Source organism: Doryrhamphus excisus, chromosome 2, assembly GCF_030265055.1.
Source record: "Doryrhamphus excisus isolate RoL2022-K1 chromosome 2, RoL_Dexc_1.0, whole genome shotgun sequence".
NCBI lineage: Eukaryota > Metazoa > Chordata > Actinopteri > Syngnathiformes > Syngnathidae > Doryrhamphus > Doryrhamphus excisus.
Window position 1 is genome coordinate 21,733,918 of NC_080467.1, and position 14,115 is coordinate 21,748,032.

The following is a 14,115-nucleotide window of genomic DNA, read 5'->3' on the forward strand; positions in this document are numbered from 1 at the left end:
AGAAACCATAAAAAGCTTACAGCACCTGGTATTCCCAGGCGGTCTCCCATCCAAGTACTAACCAGGCCCGCCACTGCTTAGCTTCCGAGATTGGACGAGATCGGGCGTTTTGAAGGTAGTATGGCCGTAAGCTGACAGGTCAACTGAAAAGATCCTATTTGAAAGCGACGCAGGCCAAACTAGACTCCAGCAAATAGCGTCAAACAGCGCCCTCTGCTGTCAGGCAAGAGCAGAAACCATAAAAAGCGTACAGCACCTGGTATTCCCAGGCGGTCTCCCATCCAAGTATTAACCAGGCCCGCCCCTGCTTAGCTTCCAAGGTCGGACGAGATTGGGCGTTTTCAGGGTAGTATGGCCGTAAGCTGCCAGGGCAACTGAAAAGATCCTATTTGAAGGCGACACAGGCCAAACTAGACTCCAGCAAAAAGGGTCAAACAGCGCCCTCTGCTGTCAGACAAGAGCAGAAACCATAAAAAGCTTACAGCACCTGGTATTCCCAGGCGGTCTCCCATCCAAGTACTAACCAGGCCCGCCCCTGCTTAGCTTCCGAGATCAGACAAGATCGGGCGTTTTCAGGGTAGTATGGCCGTAAGCTGCCAGGGCAACTGAAAAGATCCTATTTGAAGTCGACGCAGGCCAAACTCGACTCCAGCAAAAAGTGTCAAACAGCGCCCTCTGCTGTCAGGCAAGAGCAGAAACCATAAAGGCTTACAGCACCTGGTATTCCCAGGCGGTCTCCCATCCAAGTACTAACCAGGCCCGCCCCTGCTTAGCTTCCGAGATCGGACGAGATCGGGCGTTTTCAGGGTAGTATGGCCGTAAGCTGCCAGGTCAACTGAAAAGATCCTATTTGAAGGCGATGCAGGCCAAACTAGAATCCAGCAAAAAGTGTCAAACAGCGCCCTCTGCTGTCAGGCAAGAGCAGAAACCATAAAAAGCTTACAGCACCTGGTATTCCCAGGCGGTCTCCCATCCAAGTACTAAACAGGCCCGCCCCTGCTTAGCTTCCAAGGTCGGACGAGATCGGGCGTTTTCAGGGTAGTATGGCCGTAAGCTGCCAGGGCAACTGAAAAGATTCTATTTGAAGGCGACGCAGGCCAAACTCGACTCCAGCAAAAAATGTCAAACAGCGCCCTCTGCTGTCAGGCAAGAGCAGAAACCATAAAAAGCTGACAGCACCTGGTATTCCCAGGCGGTCTCCCATCCAAGTACTAACCAAGGCCCGCCCCTGCTTAGCTTCCGAGATCGGGCACTTTCAGGGTAGTATGGCCGTAAGCTGCCAGGTCAACTGAAAAGATCCTATTTGAAGGCGACGCAGGCCAAACTCGACTCCAGCAAAAAATGTCAAACAGCGCCCTCTGCTGTCAGGCAAGAGCAGAAACCATAAAAAGCTGACAGCACCTGGTATTCCCAGGCGGTCTCCCATCCAAGTACTAACCAGGCCCGCCCCTGCTTAGCTTCCGAGATCGGACGAGATCGGGCGTTTTCAGGGTAGTATGGCCGTAAGCTGCCAGGTCGACTAAAAAGATCCTATTTGAAGGTGACGCAGGCCAAACTAGACTCCAGCAAAAAGTGTCAAACAGCGCCCTCTGCTGTCAGGCAAGAGCAGAAACCATAAAAAGCTTACAGCACCTGGTATTCCCAGGCGGTCTCCCATCCAAGTACTAACCAAGCCCGCCCCTGCTTAGCTTCCGAGATCGGGCGTTTTCAGGGTACTATGGCCGTAAGCTGCCAGGTCAACTGAAAAGATCCTATTTGAAGGCGACGCAGGCCAAACTAGACTCCAGCAAAAAGTGTCAAACAGCGCCCTCTGCTGTCAGGCAAGAGCAGAAACCATAAAAAGCTTACAGCACCTGGTATTCCCAGGCGGTCTCCCATCCAAGTACTAACCAGGCCCGCCCCTGCTTAGCTTCCGAGATCGGACGAGATCGGGCATTTTCAGGGTAGTATGGCTGTAAGCTGCCAGGGCAACTGAAAAGATCCTATTTGAAGGCGACGCAGGCCAAACTAGACTCCAGCAAAAAGTGTCAAACAGCGCCCTCTGCTGTCAGGCAAGAGCAGAAACCATAAAAAGCTTACAGCAGCTGGTATTCCCAGAAGGTCTCCCATCCTAGTACTAACCAGGCCCGCCCCTGATTAGCTTCCTAGATCGGATGAGATCGGGCATTTTCAGGGTAGTATGGCCGTAAGCTGCCAGGGCAACTGAAAAGATTCTATTTGAAGGCGACGCAGGCCAAACTCGACTCCAGCAAAAAATGTCAAACAGCGCCCTCTGCTGTCAGGCAAGAGCAGAAACCATAAAAAGCTGACAGCACCTGGTATTCCCAGGCGGTCTCCCATCCAAGTACTAACCAATGCCCGCCCCTGCTTAGCTTCCGAGATCGGGCACTTTCAGGGTAGTATGGCCGTAAGCTGCCAGGTCAACTGAAAAGATCCTATTTGAAGGCGACGCAGGCCAAACTCGACTCCAGCAAAAAATGTCAAACAGCGCCCTCTGCTGTCAGGCAAGAGCAGAAACCATAAAAAGCTGACAGCACCTGGTATTCCCAGGCGGTCTCCCATCCAAGTACTAACCAGGCCCGCCCCTGCTTAGCCTCCGAGATCGGACGAGATCGGGCATTTTCAGGGTAGTATGGCCGTAAGCTGCCAGGTCGACTAAAAAGATCCTATTTGAAGGTGACGCAGGCCAAACTAGACTCCAGCAAAAAGTGTCAAACAGCGCCCTCTGCTGTCAGGCAAGAGCAGAAACCATAAAAAGCTTACAGCACCTGGTATTCCCAGGCGGTCTCCCATCCAAGTACTAACCAGGCCCGCCCCTGCTTAGCTTCCGAGATCGGACGAGATCATGCGTTTTCAGGGTAGTATGGCCGTAAGCTGCCAGGACAACTGAAAAGATCCTATTTGAAGGCGACGCAGGCCAAACTAGACTCCAGCAAAAAGTGTCAAACAGCGCCCTCTGCTTTCAGGCAAGAGCAGAAACCATAAAAAGCTTACAGCACCTGGTATTCCCAGGCGGTCTCCCCTCCAAGTACTAACCAGGCCCGCCCCTGCTTAGCTTCCGAGATCGGACGAGATCGGGCGTTTTCAGGGTAGTATGGCTGTAAGCTGACAGGTCAACTGAAAAGATCCTATTTGAAGGCGACACAGGCCAAACTAGACTCCAGCAAATAGTGTCAAACAGCGCCCTCTGCTGTCAGGCAAGAGCAGAAACCATAAAAAGCTTACAGCACCTGGTATTCCCAGAAGGTCTCCCATCCTAGTACTAACCAGGCCCGCCCCTGATTAGCTTCCTAGATCGGATGAGATCGGGCATTTTCAGGGTAGTATGGCCGTAAGCTGCCAGGGCAACTGAAAAGATTCTATTTGAAGGCGACGCAGGCCAAACTCGACTCCAGCAAAAAATGTCAAACAGCGCCCTCTGCTGTCAGGCAAGAGCAGAAACCATAAAAAGCTGACAGCACCTGGTATTCCCAGGCGGTCTCCCATCCAAGTACTAACCAAGGCCCGCCCCTGCTTAGCTTCCGAGATCGGGCACTTTCAGGGTAGTATGGCCGTAAGCTGCCAGGTCAACTGAAAAGATCCTATTTGAAGGCGACGCAGGCCAAACTCGACTCCAGCAAAAAATGTCAAACAGCGCCCTCTGCTGTCAGGCAAGAGCAGAAACCATAAAAAGCTGACAGCACCTGGTATTCCCAGGCGGTCTCCCATCCAAGTACTAACCAGGCCCGCCCCTGCTTAGCTTCCGAGATCGGACGAGATCGGGCGTTTTCAGGGTAGTATGGCCGTAAGCTGCCAGGTCGACTAAAAAGATCCTATTTGAAGGTGACGCAGGCCAAACTAGACTCCAGCAAAAAGTGTCAAACAGCGCCCTCTGCTGTCAGGCAAGAGCAGAAACCATAAAAAGCTTACAGCACCTGGTATTCCCAGGCGGTCTCCCATCCAAGTACTAACCAAGCCCGCCCCTGCTTAGCTTCCGAGATCGGGCGTTTTCAGGGTAGTATGGCCGTAAGCTGCCAGGTCAACTGAAAAGATCCTATTTGAAGGCGACGCAGGCCAAACTAGACTCCAGCAAAAAGTGTCAAACAGCGCCCTCTGCTGTCAGGCAAGAGCAGAAACCATAAAAAGCTTACAGCACCTGGTATTCCCAGGCGGTCTCCCACCCAAGAACTAACCAGGCCCGCCCCTGCTTAGCTTCCGAGATCGGACGAGATCGGGCATTTTCAGGGTAGTATGGCTGTAAGCTGCCAGGGCAACTGAAAAGATCCTATTTGAAGGCGACGCAGGCCAAACTAGACTCCAGCAAAAAGTGTCAAACAGCGCCCTCTGCTGTCAGGCAAGAGCAGAAACCATAAAAAGCTTACAGCAGCTGGTATTCCCAGAAGGTCTCCCATCCTAGTACTAACCAGGCCCGCCCCTGATTAGCTTCCTAGATCGGATGAGATAGGGCATTTTCAGGGTAGTATGGCCGTAAGCTGCAAGGGCAACTGAAAAGATTCTATTTGAAGGCGACGCAGGCCAAACTCGACTCCAGCAAAAAATGTCAAACAGCGCCCTCTGCTGTCAGGCAAGAGCAGAAACCATAAAAAGCTGACAGCACCTGGTATTCCCAGGCGGTCTCCCATCCAAGTACTAACCAATGCCCGCCCCTGCTTAGCTTCCGAGATCGGGCACTTTCAGGGTAGTATGGCCGTAAGCTGCCAGGTCAACTGAAAAGATCCTATTTGAAGGCGACGCAGGCCAAACTCGACTCCAGCAAAAAATGTCAAACAGCGCCCTCTGCTGTCAGGCAAGAGCAGAAACCATAAAAAGCTGACAGCACCTGGTATTCCCAGGCGGTCTCCCATCCAAGTACTAACCAGGCCCGCCCCTGCTTAGCCTCCGAGATCGGACGAGATCGGGCATTTTCAGGGTAGTATGGCCGTAAGCTGCCAGGTCGACTAAAAAGATCCTATTTGAAGGTGACGCAGGCCAAACTAGACTCCAGCAAAAAGTGTCAAACAGCGCCCTCTGCTGTCAGGCAAGAGCAGAAACCATAAAAAGCTTACAGCACCTGGTATTCCCAGGCGGTCTCCCATCCAAGTACTAACCAGGCCCGCCCCTGCTTAGCTTCCGAGATCGGACGAGATCATGCGTTTTCAGGGGAGTATGGCCGTAAGCTGCCAGGACAACTGAAAAGATCCTATTTGAAGGCGACGCAGGCCAAACTAGACTCCAGCAAAAAGTGTCAAACAGCGCCCTCTGCTTTCAGGCAAGAGCAGAAACCATAAAAAGCTTACAGCACCTGGTATTCCCAGGCGGTCTCCCCTCCAAGTACTAACCAGGCCCGCCCCTGCTTAGCTTCCGAGATCGGACGAGATCGGGCGTTTTCAGGGTAGTATGGCTGTAAGCTGACAGGTCAACTGAAAAGATCCTATTTGAAGGCGACACAGGCCAAACTAGACTCCAGCAAATAGTGTCAAACAGCGCCCTCTGCTGTCAGGCAAGAGCAGAAACCATAAAAAGCTTACAGCACCTGGTATTCCCAGGCGGTCTCCCATCCAAGTACTAACCAGGCCCGCCCCTGCTTAGCTTCCGAGGTCGGACGAGATCGGGCGTTTTCAGGGTAGTATGGCCGTAAGCTGCCAGGGCAACTGAAAAGATCCTATTTGAAGGCGACGCAGGCCAAACTAGACTCCAGCAAAAAGTGTCAAACAGCGCCCTCTGCTGTCAGGCAAGAGCAGAAACCATAAAAAGCTTACAGCACCTGGTATTCCCAGGCGGTCTCCCATCCAAGTACTAACCAGGCCCGCCACTGCTTAGCTTCCGAGATTGGACGAGATCGGGCGTTTTGAAGGTAGTATGGCCGTAAGCTGACAGGTCAACTGAAAAGATCCTATTTGAAAGCGACGCAGGCCAAACTAGACTCCAGCAAATAGCGTCAAACAGCGCCCTCTGCTGTCAGGCAAGAGCAGAAACCATAAAAAGCGTACAGCACCTGGTATTCCCAGGCGGTCTCCCATCCAAGTATTAACCAGGCCCGCCCCTGCTTAGCTTCCAAGGTCGGACGAGATTGGGCGTTTTCAGGGTAGTATGGCCGTAAGCTGCCAGGGCAACTGAAAAGATCCTATTTGAAGGCGACACAGGCCAAACTAGACTCCAGCAAAAAGGGTCAAACAGCGCCCTCTGCTGTCAGACAAGAGCAGAAACCATAAAAAGCTTACAGCACCTGGTATTCCCAGGCGGTCTCCCATCCAAGTACTAACCAGGCCCGCCCCTGCTTAGCTTCCGAGATCAGACGAGATCGGGCGTTTTCAGGGTAGTATGGCCGTAAGCTGCCAGGGCAACTGAAAAGATCCTATTTGAAGTCGACGCAGGCCAAACTCGACTCCAGCAAAAAGTGTCAAACAGCGCCCTCTGCTGTCAGGCAAGAGCAGAAACCATAAAGGCTTACAGCACCTGGTATTCCCAGGCGGTCTCCCATCAAAGTACTAACCAGGCCCGCCCCTGCTTAGCTTCCGAGATCGGACGAGATCGGGCGTTTTCAGGGTAGTATGGCCGTAAGCTGCCAGGTCAACTGAAAAGATCCTATTTGAAGGCGATGCAGGCCAAACTAGAATCCAGCAAAAAGTGTCAAACAGCGCCCTCTGCTGTCAGGCAAGAGCAGAAACCATAAAAAGCTTACAGCACCTGGTATTCCCAGGCGGTCTCCCATCCAAGTACTAAACAGGCCCGCCCCTGCTTAGCTTCCAAGGTCGGACGAGATCGGGCGTTTTCAGGGTAGTATGGCCGTAAGCTGCCAGGGCAACTGAAAAGATCCTATTTGAAGGCGACGCAGGCCAAACTAGACTCCAGCAAAAAGTGCCAAACAGCGCCCTCTGCTGTCAGGCAAGAGCAGAAACCATAAAAAGCTTACAGCACCTGGTATTCCCAGAAGGTCTCCCATCCTAGTACTAACCAAGCCCGCCCCTGATTAGCTTCCTAGATCGGATGAGATCGGGCATTTTCAGGGTAGTATGGCCGTAAGCTGCCAGGGCAACTGAAAAGATTCTATTTGAAGGCGACGCAGGCCAAACTCGACTCCAGCAAAAAATGTCAAACAGCGCCCTCTGCTGTCAGGCAAGAGCAGAAACCATAAAAAGCTGACAGCACCTGGTATTCCCAGGCGGTCTCCCATCCAAGTACTAACCAAGGCCCGCCCCTGCTTAGCTTCCGAGATCGGGCACTTTCAGGGTAGTATGGCCGTAAGCTGCCAGGTCAACTGAAAAGATCCTATTTGAAGGCGACGCAGGCCAAACTCGACTCCAGCAAAAAATGTCAAACAGCGCCCTCTGCTGTCAGGCAAGAGCAGAAACCATAAAAAGCTGACAGCACCTGGTATTCCCAGGCGGTCTCCCATCCAAGTACTAACCAGGCCCGCCCCTGCTTAGCTTCCGAGATCGGACGAGATCGGGCGTTTTCAGGGTAGTATGGCCGTAAGCTGCCAGGTCGACTAAAAAGATCCTATTTGAAGGTGACGCAGGCCAAACTAGACTCCAGCAAAAAGTGTCAAACAGCGCCCTCTGCTGTCAGGCAAGAGCAGAAACCATAAAAAGCTTACAGCACCTGGTATTCCCAGGCGGTCTCCCATCCAAGTACTAACCAAGCCCGCCCCTGCTTAGCTTCCGAGATCGGGCGTTTTCAGGGTAGTATGGCCGTAAGATGCCAGGACAACTGAAAAGATCCTATTTGAAGGCGACGCAGGCCAAACTAGACTCCAGCAAAAAGTGTCAAACAGCGCCCTCTGCTTTCAGGCAAGAGCAGAAACCATAAAAAGCTTACAGCACCTGGTATTCCCAGGCGGTCTCCCCTCCAAGTACTAACCAGGCCCGCCCCTGCTTAGCTTCCGAGACCGGACGAGATCGGGCGTTTCCAGGGTAGTATGGCCGTAAGCTGACAGGTCAACTGAAAAGATCCTATTTGAAGGCGACACAGGCCAAACTAGACTCCAGCAAATAGTGTCAAACAGCGCCCTCTGCTGTCAGGCAAGAGCAGAAACCATAAAAAGCTTACAGCACCTGGTATTCCCAGGCGGTCTCCCATCCAAGTACTAACCAGGCCCGCCCCTGCTTAGCTTCCGAGGTCGGACGAGATCGGGCGTTTTCAGGGTAGTATGGCCGTAAGCTGCCAGGGCAACTGAAAAGATCCTATTTGAAGGCGACGCAGGCCAAACTAGACTCCAGCAAAAAGTGTCAAACAGCGCCCTCTGCTGTCAGGCAAGAGCAGAAACCATAAAAAGCTTACAGCACCTGGTATTCCCAGGCGGTCTCCCATCCAAGTACTAACCAGGCCCGCCACTGCTTAGCTTCCGAGATTGGACGAGATCGGGCGTTTTGAAGGTAGTATGGCCGTAAGCTGACAGGTCAACTGAAAAGATCCTATTTGAAAGCGACGCAGGCCAAACTAGACTCCAGCAAATAGCGTCAAACAGCGCCCTCTGCTGTCAGGCAAGAGCAGAAACCATAAAAAGCGTACAGCACCTGGTATTCCCAGGCGGTCTCCCATCCAAGTATTAACCAGGCCCGCCCCTGCTTAGCTTCCAAGGTCGGACGAGATTGGGCGTTTTCAGGGTAGTATGGCCGTAAGCTGCCAGGGCAACTGAAAAGATCCTATTTGAAGGCGACACAGGCCAAACTAGACTCCAGCAAAAAGGGTCAAACAGCGCCCTCTGCTGTCAGACAAGAGCAGAAACCATAAAAAGCTTACAGCACCTGGTATTCCCAGGCGGTCTCCCATCCAAGTACTAACCAGGCCCGCCCCTGCTTAGCTTCCGAGATCAGACAAGATCGGGCGTTTTCAGGGTAGTATGGCCGTAAGCTGCCAGGGCAACTGAAAAGATCCTATTTGAAGTCGACGCAGGCCAAACTCGACTCCAGCAAAAAGTGTCAAACAGCGCCGTCTGCTGTCAGGCAAGAGCAGAAACCATAAAGGCTTACAGCACCTGGTATTCCCAGGCGGTCTCCCATCCAAGTACTAACCAGACCCGCCCCTGCTTAGCTTCCGAGATCGGTCGAGATCGGGCGTTTTCAGGGTAGTATGGCCGTAAGCTGCCAGGTCGACTAAAAAGATCCTATTTGAAGGTGACGCAGGCCAAACTAGACTCCAGCAAAAAGTGTCAAACAGCGCCCTCTGCTGTCAGGCAAGAGCAGAAACCATAAAAAGCTTACAGCAGCTGGTATTCCCAGAAGGTCTCCCATCCTAGTACTAACCAGGCCCGCCCCTGATTAGCTTCCTAGATCGGATGAGATCGGGCATTTTCAGGGTAGTATGGCCGTAAGCTGCCAGGGCAACTGAAAAGATTCTATTTGAAGGCGACGCAGGCCAAACTCGACTCCAGCAAAAAATGTCAAACAGCGCCCTCTGCTGTCAGGCAAGAGCAGAAACCATAAAAAGCTGACAGCACCTGGTATTCCCAGGCGGTCTCCCATCCAAGTACTAACCAATGCCCGCCCCTGCTTAGCTTCCGAGATCGGGCACTTTCAGGGTAGTATGGCCGTAAGCTGCCAGGTCAACTGAAAAGATCCTATTTGAAGGCGACGCAGGCCAAACTCGACTCCAGCAAAAAATGTCAAACAGCGCCCTCTGCTGTCAGGCAAGAGCAGAAACCATAAAAAGCTGACAGCACCTGGTATTCCCAGGCGGTCTCCCATCCAAGTACTAACCAGGCCCGCCCCTGCTTAGCCTCCGAGATCGGACGAGATCGGGCATTTTCAGGGTAGTATGGCCGTAAGCTGCCAGGTCGACTAAAAAGATCCTATTTGAAGGTGACGCAGGCCAAACTAGACTCCAGCAAAAAGTGTCAAACAGCGCCCTCTGCTGTCAGGCAAGAGCAGAAACCATAAAAAGCTTACAGCACCTGGTATTCCCAGGCGGTCTCCCATCCAAGTACTAACCAGGCCCACCCCTGCTTATCTTCCGAGATCGGACGAGATCGGGCGTTTTCAGGGTAGTATGGCCGTAAGCTGCCAGGGCAACTGAAAAGATCCTATTTGAAGGCGACGCAGGCCAAACTAGACTCCAGCAAAAAGTGTCAAACAGCGCCCTCTGCTGTCAGGCAAGAGCAGAATCCATAAAAGGCTTACAGCACCTGGTATTGCCAGGCGGTCTCCCATCCAAGTACTAACCAGGCCCACCCCTGCTTAGCTTCCGAGATCGGACGAGATCGGGCGTTTTCAGGGTAGTATGGCCGTAAGCTGCCAGATCAACTGAAAAGATCCTATTTGAAGGCGACGCAGGCCAAACTAGACTCCAGCAAAAATTGTCAAACAGCGCCCTCTGCTGTCAGGCAAGAGCAGAAACCATAAAAAGCTTACAGCACCTGGTATTCCCAGGCGGTCTCCCATCCAAGTACTAACCAGGGCCGCCCCTGCGTAGCTTCCGAGATCAGACAAAATCGGGCATTTTCAGGGTAGTATGGCCGTAAGCTGCCAGGTCAACTGAAAAGATCCTATTTGAAGGTGACGCAGGCCAAACTAGATCCAGCAAAAAGTGTCAAACAGCGCCCTCTGCTGTCAGGCTAGAGCAGACACCATAAAAAGCTTACAGCACCTGGTATTCCCAGGCTGTCTCCCATCCAAGTACTAACCAGGCCTCGCCCCTGCTTAGCTTCCGAGATCGGACGAGATCGGGCGTTTTCAGGGTAGTATGGCCGTAAGCTGCCAGGTCAACTGAAAAGATCCTATTTGAAGGTGACGCAGGCCAAACTAGACTCCAGCAAAACATGTCAAACAGCGCCCTCTGCTGTCAGGCAAGAGCAGAAACCATAAAAAGCTTACAGCACCTGGTATTCCCAGGCGGTCTCCCATCCAAGTACTAACCAGGCCCGCCCCTGCTTAGCTTCCGAGATCGGGCGTTTTCAGGGTAGTATGGCCGAAAGCTGCCAGGGCAACTGAAAAGATCCTATTTGAAGGCGACGCAGGACAAACTAGACTCCAGCAAAAAGTGTCAAACAGCGCCCTCTGCTGTCAGGCAAGAGCAGAAACCATAAAAAGCTTACAGCACCTGGTATTCCCAGGCGGTCTCCCATCCAAGTACTAACCAGGCCCACCCCTGCTTATCTTCCGAGATCGGACGAGATCGGGCGTTTTCAGGGTAGTATGGCCGTAAGCTGCCAGGGCAACTGAAAAGATCCTATTTGAAGGCGACGCAGGCCAAACTAGACTCCAGCAAAAAGTGTCAAACAGCGCCCTCTGCTGTCAGGCAAGAGCAGAATCCATAAAAGGCTTACAGCACCTGGTATTGCCAGGCGGTCTCCCATCCAAGTACTAACCAGGCCCACCCCTGCTTAGCTTCCAAGATCGGACGAGATCGGGCGTTTTCAGGGTAGTATGGCCGTAAGCTGCCAGATCAACTGAAAAGATCCTATTTGAAGGCGATGCAGGCCAAACTAGACTCCAGCAAAAATTGTCAAACAGCGCCCTCTGCTGTCAGGCAAGAGCAGAAACCATAAAAAGCTTACAGCACCTGGTATTCCCAGGCGGTCTCCCATCCAAGTACTAACCAGGCCCGCCCCTGCTTAGCTTCCGAGATCGGGCGTTTTCAGGGTAGTATGGCCGAAAGCTGCCAGGGCAACTGAAAAGATCCTATTTGAAGGCGACGCAGGACAAACTAGACTCCAGCAAAAAGTGTCAAACAGCGCCCTCTGCTGTCAGGCAAGAGCAGAAACCATAAAAAGCTTACAGCACCTGGTATTCCCAGGCGGTCTCCCATCCAAGTACTAACCAGGCCCACCCCTGCTTATCTTCCGAGATCGGACGAGATCGGGCGTTTTCAGGGTAGTATGGCCGTAAGCTGCCAGGGCAACTGAAAAGATCCTATTTGAAGGCGACGCAGGCCAAACTAGACTCCAGCAAAAAGTGTCAAACAGCGCCCTCTGCTGTCAGGCAAGAGCAGAATCCATAAAAGGCTTACAGCACCTGGTATTGCCAGGCGGTCTCCCATCCAAGTACTAACCAGGCCCACCCCTGCTTAGCTTCCAAGATCGGACGAGATCGGGCGTTTTCAGGGTAGTATGGCCGTAAGCTGCCAGATCAACTGAAAAGATCCTATTTGAAGGCGACGCAGGCCAAACTAGACTCCAGCAAAAATTGTCAAACAGCGCCCTCTGCTGTCAGGCAAGAGCAGAAACCATAAAAAGCTTACAGCACCTGGTATTCCCAGGCGGTCTCCCATCCAAGTACTAACCAGGGCCGCCCCTGCGTAGCTTCCGAGATCAGACGAAATCGGGCATTTTCAGGGTAGTATGGCCGTAAGCTGCCAGGTCAACTGAAAAGATCCTATTTGAAGGTGACGCAGGCCAAACTAGACTCTGGCAAAAAGTGTCAAACAGCGCCCTCTGCTGTCAGGCAAGAGCAGAAACCATAAAAAGCTTACAGCACCTGGTTTTCCCAGGCGGTCTCCCATCCAAGTACTAACCAGGCCCGCCCCTGCTTAGCTTCCTTGATCGGACGAGATCGGGCGTTTTCAGGGTAGTATGGCCGTAAGCTGCCAGGTCAACTGAAAAGATCCTATTTGAAGGTGACGCAGGCCAAACTAGACTCCAGCAAAACTTGTCAAACAGCGCCCTCTGCTGTCAGGCAAAAGCAGAAACCATAAAAAGCTTACAGCACCTGGTATTCCCAGGCGGTCTCCCATCCAAGTACTAACCAGGCCCACCCCTGCTTAGCTTCCGAGATCGGGCATTTTCAGGGTAGTATGGCCGTAAGCTGCCAGGGCAACTGAAAAGATTCTATTTGAAGGCGACGCAGGCCAAACTCGACTCCAGCAAAAAATGTCAAACAGCGCCCTCTGCTGTCAGGCAAGAGCAGAAACCATAAAAAGCTGACAGCACCTGGTATTCCCAGGCGGTCTCCCATCCAAGTACTAACCAAGGCCCGCCCCTGCTTAGCTTCCGAGATCGGGCACTTTCAGGGTAGTATGGCCGTAAGCTGCCAGGTCAACTGAAAAGATCCTATTTGAAGGCGACGCAGGCCAAACTCGACTCCAGCAAAAAATGTCAAACAGCGCCCTCTGCTGTCAGGCAAGAGCAGAAACCATAAAAAGCTGACAGCACCTGGTATTCCCAGGCGGTCTCCCATCCAAGTACTAACCAGGCCCGCCCCTGCTTAGCTTCCGAGATCGGACGAGATCGGGCGTTTTCAGGGTAGTATGGCCGTAAGCTGCCAGGTCGACTAAAAAGATCCTATTTGAAGGTGACGCAGGCCAAACTAGACTCCAGCAAAAAGTGTCAAACAGCGCCCTCTGCTGTCAGGCAAGAGCAGAAACCATAAAAAGCTTACAGCACCTGGTATTCCCAGGCGGTCTCCCATCCAAGTACTAACCAAGCCCGCCCCTGCTTAGCTTCCGAGATCGGGCGTTTTCAGGGTAGTATGGCCGTAAGATGCCAGGACAACTGAAAAGATCCTATTTGAAGGCGACGCAGGCCAAACTAGACTCCAGCAAAAAGTGTCAAACAGCGCCCTCTGCTTTCAGGCAAGAGCAGAAACCATAAAAAGCTTACAGCACCTGGTATTCCCAGGCGGTCTCCCCTCCAAGTACTAACCAGGCCCGCCCCTGCTTAGCTTCCGAGACCGGACGAGATCGGGCGTTTCCAGGGTAGTATGGCCGTAAGCTGACAGGTCAACTGAAAAGATCCTATTTGAAGGCGACACAGGCCAAACTAGACTCCAGCAAATAGTGTCAAACAGCGCCCTCTGCTGTCAGGCAAGAGCAGAAACCATAAAAAGCTTACAGCACCTGGTATTCCCAGGCGGTCTCCCATCCAAGTACTAACCAGGCCCGCCCCTGCTTAGCTTCCGAGGTCGGACGAGATCGGGCGTTTTCAGGGTAGTATGGCCGTAAGCTGCCAGGGCAACTGAAAAGATCCTATTTGAAGGCGACGCAGGCCAAACTAGACTCCAGCAAAAAGTGTCAAACAGCGCCCTCTGCTGTCAGGCAAGAGCAGAAACCATAAAAAGCTTACAGCACCTGGTATTCCCAGGCGGTCTCCCATCCAAGTACTAACCAGGCCCGCCACTGCTTAGCTTCCGAGATTGGACGAGATCGGGCGTTTTGAAGGTAGTATGGCCGTAAGCTGACAGGTCAACTGAAAAGATCCTATTT

At 52.5% G+C, this 14,115-nt stretch overlaps 45 non-coding genes and 17 pseudogenes across 45 annotated transcripts; all 62 read right to left on the reverse strand.

Annotated features, from left to right (window-relative positions):
• Window positions 1-13: 13 nt before the first annotated feature.
• Window positions 14-132, reverse strand: LOC131122019 (5S ribosomal RNA). Its single transcript, XR_009128502.1, has one exon. It is a non-coding gene; the product is annotated as a 5S ribosomal RNA (ribosomal RNA).
• A 112-nt stretch (window positions 133-244) lies between these two features.
• Window positions 245-363, reverse strand: LOC131121600 (5S ribosomal RNA). Its single transcript, XR_009128103.1, has one exon. It is a non-coding gene; the product is annotated as a 5S ribosomal RNA (ribosomal RNA).
• A 112-nt stretch (window positions 364-475) lies between these two features.
• LOC131120616 (5S ribosomal RNA) lies at window positions 476-594 on the reverse strand. The gene has a single exon (XR_009127165.1). It is a non-coding gene; the product is annotated as a 5S ribosomal RNA (ribosomal RNA).
• Window positions 595-705: 111 nt separating this feature from the next.
• Window positions 706-824, reverse strand: LOC131121300 (5S ribosomal RNA). The gene has a single exon (XR_009127816.1). It is a non-coding gene; the product is annotated as a 5S ribosomal RNA (ribosomal RNA).
• A 112-nt stretch (window positions 825-936) lies between these two features.
• LOC131120997 (5S ribosomal RNA) lies at window positions 937-1,055 on the reverse strand. Its single transcript, XR_009127537.1, has one exon. It is a non-coding gene; the product is annotated as a 5S ribosomal RNA (ribosomal RNA).
• A 112-nt stretch (window positions 1,056-1,167) lies between these two features.
• Window positions 1,168-1,277, reverse strand: LOC131123778 (5S ribosomal RNA; annotated as a pseudogene).
• Window positions 1,278-1,389: 112 nt separating this feature from the next.
• LOC131120322 (5S ribosomal RNA) lies at window positions 1,390-1,508 on the reverse strand. The gene has a single exon (XR_009126879.1). It is a non-coding gene; the product is annotated as a 5S ribosomal RNA (ribosomal RNA).
• Window positions 1,509-1,620: 112 nt separating this feature from the next.
• LOC131123450 (5S ribosomal RNA) lies at window positions 1,621-1,729 on the reverse strand (annotated as a pseudogene).
• A 112-nt stretch (window positions 1,730-1,841) lies between these two features.
• Window positions 1,842-1,960, reverse strand: LOC131124150 (5S ribosomal RNA). Its single transcript, XR_009128815.1, has one exon. It is a non-coding gene; the product is annotated as a 5S ribosomal RNA (ribosomal RNA).
• Window positions 1,961-2,072: 112 nt separating this feature from the next.
• On the reverse strand, window positions 2,073-2,191 carry LOC131122486 (5S ribosomal RNA; annotated as a pseudogene).
• A 112-nt stretch (window positions 2,192-2,303) lies between these two features.
• LOC131123979 (5S ribosomal RNA) lies at window positions 2,304-2,413 on the reverse strand (annotated as a pseudogene).
• Window positions 2,414-2,525: 112 nt separating this feature from the next.
• Window positions 2,526-2,644, reverse strand: LOC131121293 (5S ribosomal RNA). The gene has a single exon (XR_009127809.1). It is a non-coding gene; the product is annotated as a 5S ribosomal RNA (ribosomal RNA).
• Window positions 2,645-2,756: 112 nt separating this feature from the next.
• Window positions 2,757-2,875, reverse strand: LOC131120882 (5S ribosomal RNA). The gene has a single exon (XR_009127426.1). It is a non-coding gene; the product is annotated as a 5S ribosomal RNA (ribosomal RNA).
• A 112-nt stretch (window positions 2,876-2,987) lies between these two features.
• Window positions 2,988-3,106, reverse strand: LOC131120484 (5S ribosomal RNA). Its single transcript, XR_009127038.1, has one exon. It is a non-coding gene; the product is annotated as a 5S ribosomal RNA (ribosomal RNA).
• Window positions 3,107-3,218: 112 nt separating this feature from the next.
• LOC131121504 (5S ribosomal RNA) lies at window positions 3,219-3,337 on the reverse strand. Its single transcript, XR_009128011.1, has one exon. It is a non-coding gene; the product is annotated as a 5S ribosomal RNA (ribosomal RNA).
• Window positions 3,338-3,449: 112 nt separating this feature from the next.
• Window positions 3,450-3,559, reverse strand: LOC131123779 (5S ribosomal RNA; annotated as a pseudogene).
• Window positions 3,560-3,671: 112 nt separating this feature from the next.
• Window positions 3,672-3,790, reverse strand: LOC131120323 (5S ribosomal RNA). The gene has a single exon (XR_009126880.1). It is a non-coding gene; the product is annotated as a 5S ribosomal RNA (ribosomal RNA).
• Window positions 3,791-3,902: 112 nt separating this feature from the next.
• On the reverse strand, window positions 3,903-4,011 carry LOC131122718 (5S ribosomal RNA; annotated as a pseudogene).
• Window positions 4,012-4,123: 112 nt separating this feature from the next.
• On the reverse strand, window positions 4,124-4,242 carry LOC131121118 (5S ribosomal RNA). The gene has a single exon (XR_009127655.1). It is a non-coding gene; the product is annotated as a 5S ribosomal RNA (ribosomal RNA).
• A 112-nt stretch (window positions 4,243-4,354) lies between these two features.
• LOC131121848 (5S ribosomal RNA) lies at window positions 4,355-4,473 on the reverse strand. The gene has a single exon (XR_009128341.1). It is a non-coding gene; the product is annotated as a 5S ribosomal RNA (ribosomal RNA).
• Window positions 4,474-4,585: 112 nt separating this feature from the next.
• Window positions 4,586-4,695, reverse strand: LOC131123980 (5S ribosomal RNA; annotated as a pseudogene).
• Window positions 4,696-4,807: 112 nt separating this feature from the next.
• On the reverse strand, window positions 4,808-4,926 carry LOC131121294 (5S ribosomal RNA). Its single transcript, XR_009127810.1, has one exon. It is a non-coding gene; the product is annotated as a 5S ribosomal RNA (ribosomal RNA).
• Window positions 4,927-5,038: 112 nt separating this feature from the next.
• On the reverse strand, window positions 5,039-5,157 carry LOC131121232 (5S ribosomal RNA). The gene has a single exon (XR_009127767.1). It is a non-coding gene; the product is annotated as a 5S ribosomal RNA (ribosomal RNA).
• A 112-nt stretch (window positions 5,158-5,269) lies between these two features.
• LOC131120485 (5S ribosomal RNA) lies at window positions 5,270-5,388 on the reverse strand. Its single transcript, XR_009127039.1, has one exon. It is a non-coding gene; the product is annotated as a 5S ribosomal RNA (ribosomal RNA).
• A 112-nt stretch (window positions 5,389-5,500) lies between these two features.
• LOC131123359 (5S ribosomal RNA) lies at window positions 5,501-5,619 on the reverse strand. The gene has a single exon (XR_009128712.1). It is a non-coding gene; the product is annotated as a 5S ribosomal RNA (ribosomal RNA).
• Window positions 5,620-5,731: 112 nt separating this feature from the next.
• On the reverse strand, window positions 5,732-5,850 carry LOC131122020 (5S ribosomal RNA). The gene has a single exon (XR_009128503.1). It is a non-coding gene; the product is annotated as a 5S ribosomal RNA (ribosomal RNA).
• Window positions 5,851-5,962: 112 nt separating this feature from the next.
• On the reverse strand, window positions 5,963-6,081 carry LOC131121601 (5S ribosomal RNA). Its single transcript, XR_009128104.1, has one exon. It is a non-coding gene; the product is annotated as a 5S ribosomal RNA (ribosomal RNA).
• Window positions 6,082-6,193: 112 nt separating this feature from the next.
• LOC131123082 (5S ribosomal RNA) lies at window positions 6,194-6,312 on the reverse strand. Its single transcript, XR_009128685.1, has one exon. It is a non-coding gene; the product is annotated as a 5S ribosomal RNA (ribosomal RNA).
• A 111-nt stretch (window positions 6,313-6,423) lies between these two features.
• On the reverse strand, window positions 6,424-6,542 carry LOC131122561 (5S ribosomal RNA). Its single transcript, XR_009128630.1, has one exon. It is a non-coding gene; the product is annotated as a 5S ribosomal RNA (ribosomal RNA).
• A 112-nt stretch (window positions 6,543-6,654) lies between these two features.
• On the reverse strand, window positions 6,655-6,773 carry LOC131120998 (5S ribosomal RNA). The gene has a single exon (XR_009127538.1). It is a non-coding gene; the product is annotated as a 5S ribosomal RNA (ribosomal RNA).
• A 112-nt stretch (window positions 6,774-6,885) lies between these two features.
• On the reverse strand, window positions 6,886-7,004 carry LOC131121745 (5S ribosomal RNA). Its single transcript, XR_009128241.1, has one exon. It is a non-coding gene; the product is annotated as a 5S ribosomal RNA (ribosomal RNA).
• Window positions 7,005-7,116: 112 nt separating this feature from the next.
• Window positions 7,117-7,226, reverse strand: LOC131123781 (5S ribosomal RNA; annotated as a pseudogene).
• A 112-nt stretch (window positions 7,227-7,338) lies between these two features.
• Window positions 7,339-7,457, reverse strand: LOC131120324 (5S ribosomal RNA). The gene has a single exon (XR_009126881.1). It is a non-coding gene; the product is annotated as a 5S ribosomal RNA (ribosomal RNA).
• A 112-nt stretch (window positions 7,458-7,569) lies between these two features.
• Window positions 7,570-7,678, reverse strand: LOC131123168 (5S ribosomal RNA; annotated as a pseudogene).
• A 112-nt stretch (window positions 7,679-7,790) lies between these two features.
• On the reverse strand, window positions 7,791-7,909 carry LOC131120868 (5S ribosomal RNA). Its single transcript, XR_009127413.1, has one exon. It is a non-coding gene; the product is annotated as a 5S ribosomal RNA (ribosomal RNA).
• Window positions 7,910-8,021: 112 nt separating this feature from the next.
• Window positions 8,022-8,140, reverse strand: LOC131123371 (5S ribosomal RNA). Its single transcript, XR_009128713.1, has one exon. It is a non-coding gene; the product is annotated as a 5S ribosomal RNA (ribosomal RNA).
• A 112-nt stretch (window positions 8,141-8,252) lies between these two features.
• LOC131122021 (5S ribosomal RNA) lies at window positions 8,253-8,371 on the reverse strand. The gene has a single exon (XR_009128504.1). It is a non-coding gene; the product is annotated as a 5S ribosomal RNA (ribosomal RNA).
• Window positions 8,372-8,483: 112 nt separating this feature from the next.
• On the reverse strand, window positions 8,484-8,602 carry LOC131121602 (5S ribosomal RNA). The gene has a single exon (XR_009128105.1). It is a non-coding gene; the product is annotated as a 5S ribosomal RNA (ribosomal RNA).
• Window positions 8,603-8,714: 112 nt separating this feature from the next.
• Window positions 8,715-8,833, reverse strand: LOC131120617 (5S ribosomal RNA). Its single transcript, XR_009127166.1, has one exon. It is a non-coding gene; the product is annotated as a 5S ribosomal RNA (ribosomal RNA).
• A 111-nt stretch (window positions 8,834-8,944) lies between these two features.
• On the reverse strand, window positions 8,945-9,063 carry LOC131120832 (5S ribosomal RNA). The gene has a single exon (XR_009127377.1). It is a non-coding gene; the product is annotated as a 5S ribosomal RNA (ribosomal RNA).
• Window positions 9,064-9,175: 112 nt separating this feature from the next.
• On the reverse strand, window positions 9,176-9,294 carry LOC131122487 (5S ribosomal RNA; annotated as a pseudogene).
• Window positions 9,295-9,406: 112 nt separating this feature from the next.
• LOC131123982 (5S ribosomal RNA) lies at window positions 9,407-9,516 on the reverse strand (annotated as a pseudogene).
• A 112-nt stretch (window positions 9,517-9,628) lies between these two features.
• On the reverse strand, window positions 9,629-9,747 carry LOC131121295 (5S ribosomal RNA). Its single transcript, XR_009127811.1, has one exon. It is a non-coding gene; the product is annotated as a 5S ribosomal RNA (ribosomal RNA).
• Window positions 9,748-9,859: 112 nt separating this feature from the next.
• LOC131121391 (5S ribosomal RNA) lies at window positions 9,860-9,978 on the reverse strand. The gene has a single exon (XR_009127901.1). It is a non-coding gene; the product is annotated as a 5S ribosomal RNA (ribosomal RNA).
• A 112-nt stretch (window positions 9,979-10,090) lies between these two features.
• LOC131120591 (5S ribosomal RNA) lies at window positions 10,091-10,209 on the reverse strand. The gene has a single exon (XR_009127141.1). It is a non-coding gene; the product is annotated as a 5S ribosomal RNA (ribosomal RNA).
• A 112-nt stretch (window positions 10,210-10,321) lies between these two features.
• LOC131122845 (5S ribosomal RNA) lies at window positions 10,322-10,440 on the reverse strand (annotated as a pseudogene).
• Window positions 10,441-10,551: 111 nt separating this feature from the next.
• Window positions 10,552-10,671, reverse strand: LOC131121546 (5S ribosomal RNA). The gene has a single exon (XR_009128051.1). It is a non-coding gene; the product is annotated as a 5S ribosomal RNA (ribosomal RNA).
• A 112-nt stretch (window positions 10,672-10,783) lies between these two features.
• On the reverse strand, window positions 10,784-10,892 carry LOC131122866 (5S ribosomal RNA; annotated as a pseudogene).
• A 112-nt stretch (window positions 10,893-11,004) lies between these two features.
• Window positions 11,005-11,123, reverse strand: LOC131121402 (5S ribosomal RNA). Its single transcript, XR_009127912.1, has one exon. It is a non-coding gene; the product is annotated as a 5S ribosomal RNA (ribosomal RNA).
• A 112-nt stretch (window positions 11,124-11,235) lies between these two features.
• LOC131121168 (5S ribosomal RNA) lies at window positions 11,236-11,354 on the reverse strand. Its single transcript, XR_009127703.1, has one exon. It is a non-coding gene; the product is annotated as a 5S ribosomal RNA (ribosomal RNA).
• Window positions 11,355-11,466: 112 nt separating this feature from the next.
• LOC131122868 (5S ribosomal RNA) lies at window positions 11,467-11,575 on the reverse strand (annotated as a pseudogene).
• Window positions 11,576-11,687: 112 nt separating this feature from the next.
• Window positions 11,688-11,806, reverse strand: LOC131121413 (5S ribosomal RNA). The gene has a single exon (XR_009127923.1). It is a non-coding gene; the product is annotated as a 5S ribosomal RNA (ribosomal RNA).
• Window positions 11,807-11,918: 112 nt separating this feature from the next.
• LOC131121169 (5S ribosomal RNA) lies at window positions 11,919-12,037 on the reverse strand. The gene has a single exon (XR_009127704.1). It is a non-coding gene; the product is annotated as a 5S ribosomal RNA (ribosomal RNA).
• A 112-nt stretch (window positions 12,038-12,149) lies between these two features.
• LOC131122118 (5S ribosomal RNA) lies at window positions 12,150-12,268 on the reverse strand. Its single transcript, XR_009128531.1, has one exon. It is a non-coding gene; the product is annotated as a 5S ribosomal RNA (ribosomal RNA).
• A 112-nt stretch (window positions 12,269-12,380) lies between these two features.
• Window positions 12,381-12,499, reverse strand: LOC131121712 (5S ribosomal RNA). Its single transcript, XR_009128209.1, has one exon. It is a non-coding gene; the product is annotated as a 5S ribosomal RNA (ribosomal RNA).
• Window positions 12,500-12,611: 112 nt separating this feature from the next.
• LOC131122562 (5S ribosomal RNA) lies at window positions 12,612-12,720 on the reverse strand (annotated as a pseudogene).
• A 112-nt stretch (window positions 12,721-12,832) lies between these two features.
• Window positions 12,833-12,942, reverse strand: LOC131123782 (5S ribosomal RNA; annotated as a pseudogene).
• A 112-nt stretch (window positions 12,943-13,054) lies between these two features.
• Window positions 13,055-13,173, reverse strand: LOC131120325 (5S ribosomal RNA). Its single transcript, XR_009126882.1, has one exon. It is a non-coding gene; the product is annotated as a 5S ribosomal RNA (ribosomal RNA).
• A 112-nt stretch (window positions 13,174-13,285) lies between these two features.
• Window positions 13,286-13,394, reverse strand: LOC131123169 (5S ribosomal RNA; annotated as a pseudogene).
• Window positions 13,395-13,506: 112 nt separating this feature from the next.
• On the reverse strand, window positions 13,507-13,625 carry LOC131120869 (5S ribosomal RNA). Its single transcript, XR_009127414.1, has one exon. It is a non-coding gene; the product is annotated as a 5S ribosomal RNA (ribosomal RNA).
• Window positions 13,626-13,737: 112 nt separating this feature from the next.
• On the reverse strand, window positions 13,738-13,856 carry LOC131123384 (5S ribosomal RNA). The gene has a single exon (XR_009128715.1). It is a non-coding gene; the product is annotated as a 5S ribosomal RNA (ribosomal RNA).
• A 112-nt stretch (window positions 13,857-13,968) lies between these two features.
• LOC131122022 (5S ribosomal RNA) lies at window positions 13,969-14,087 on the reverse strand. The gene has a single exon (XR_009128505.1). It is a non-coding gene; the product is annotated as a 5S ribosomal RNA (ribosomal RNA).
• Window positions 14,088-14,115: the final 28 nt, after the last annotated feature.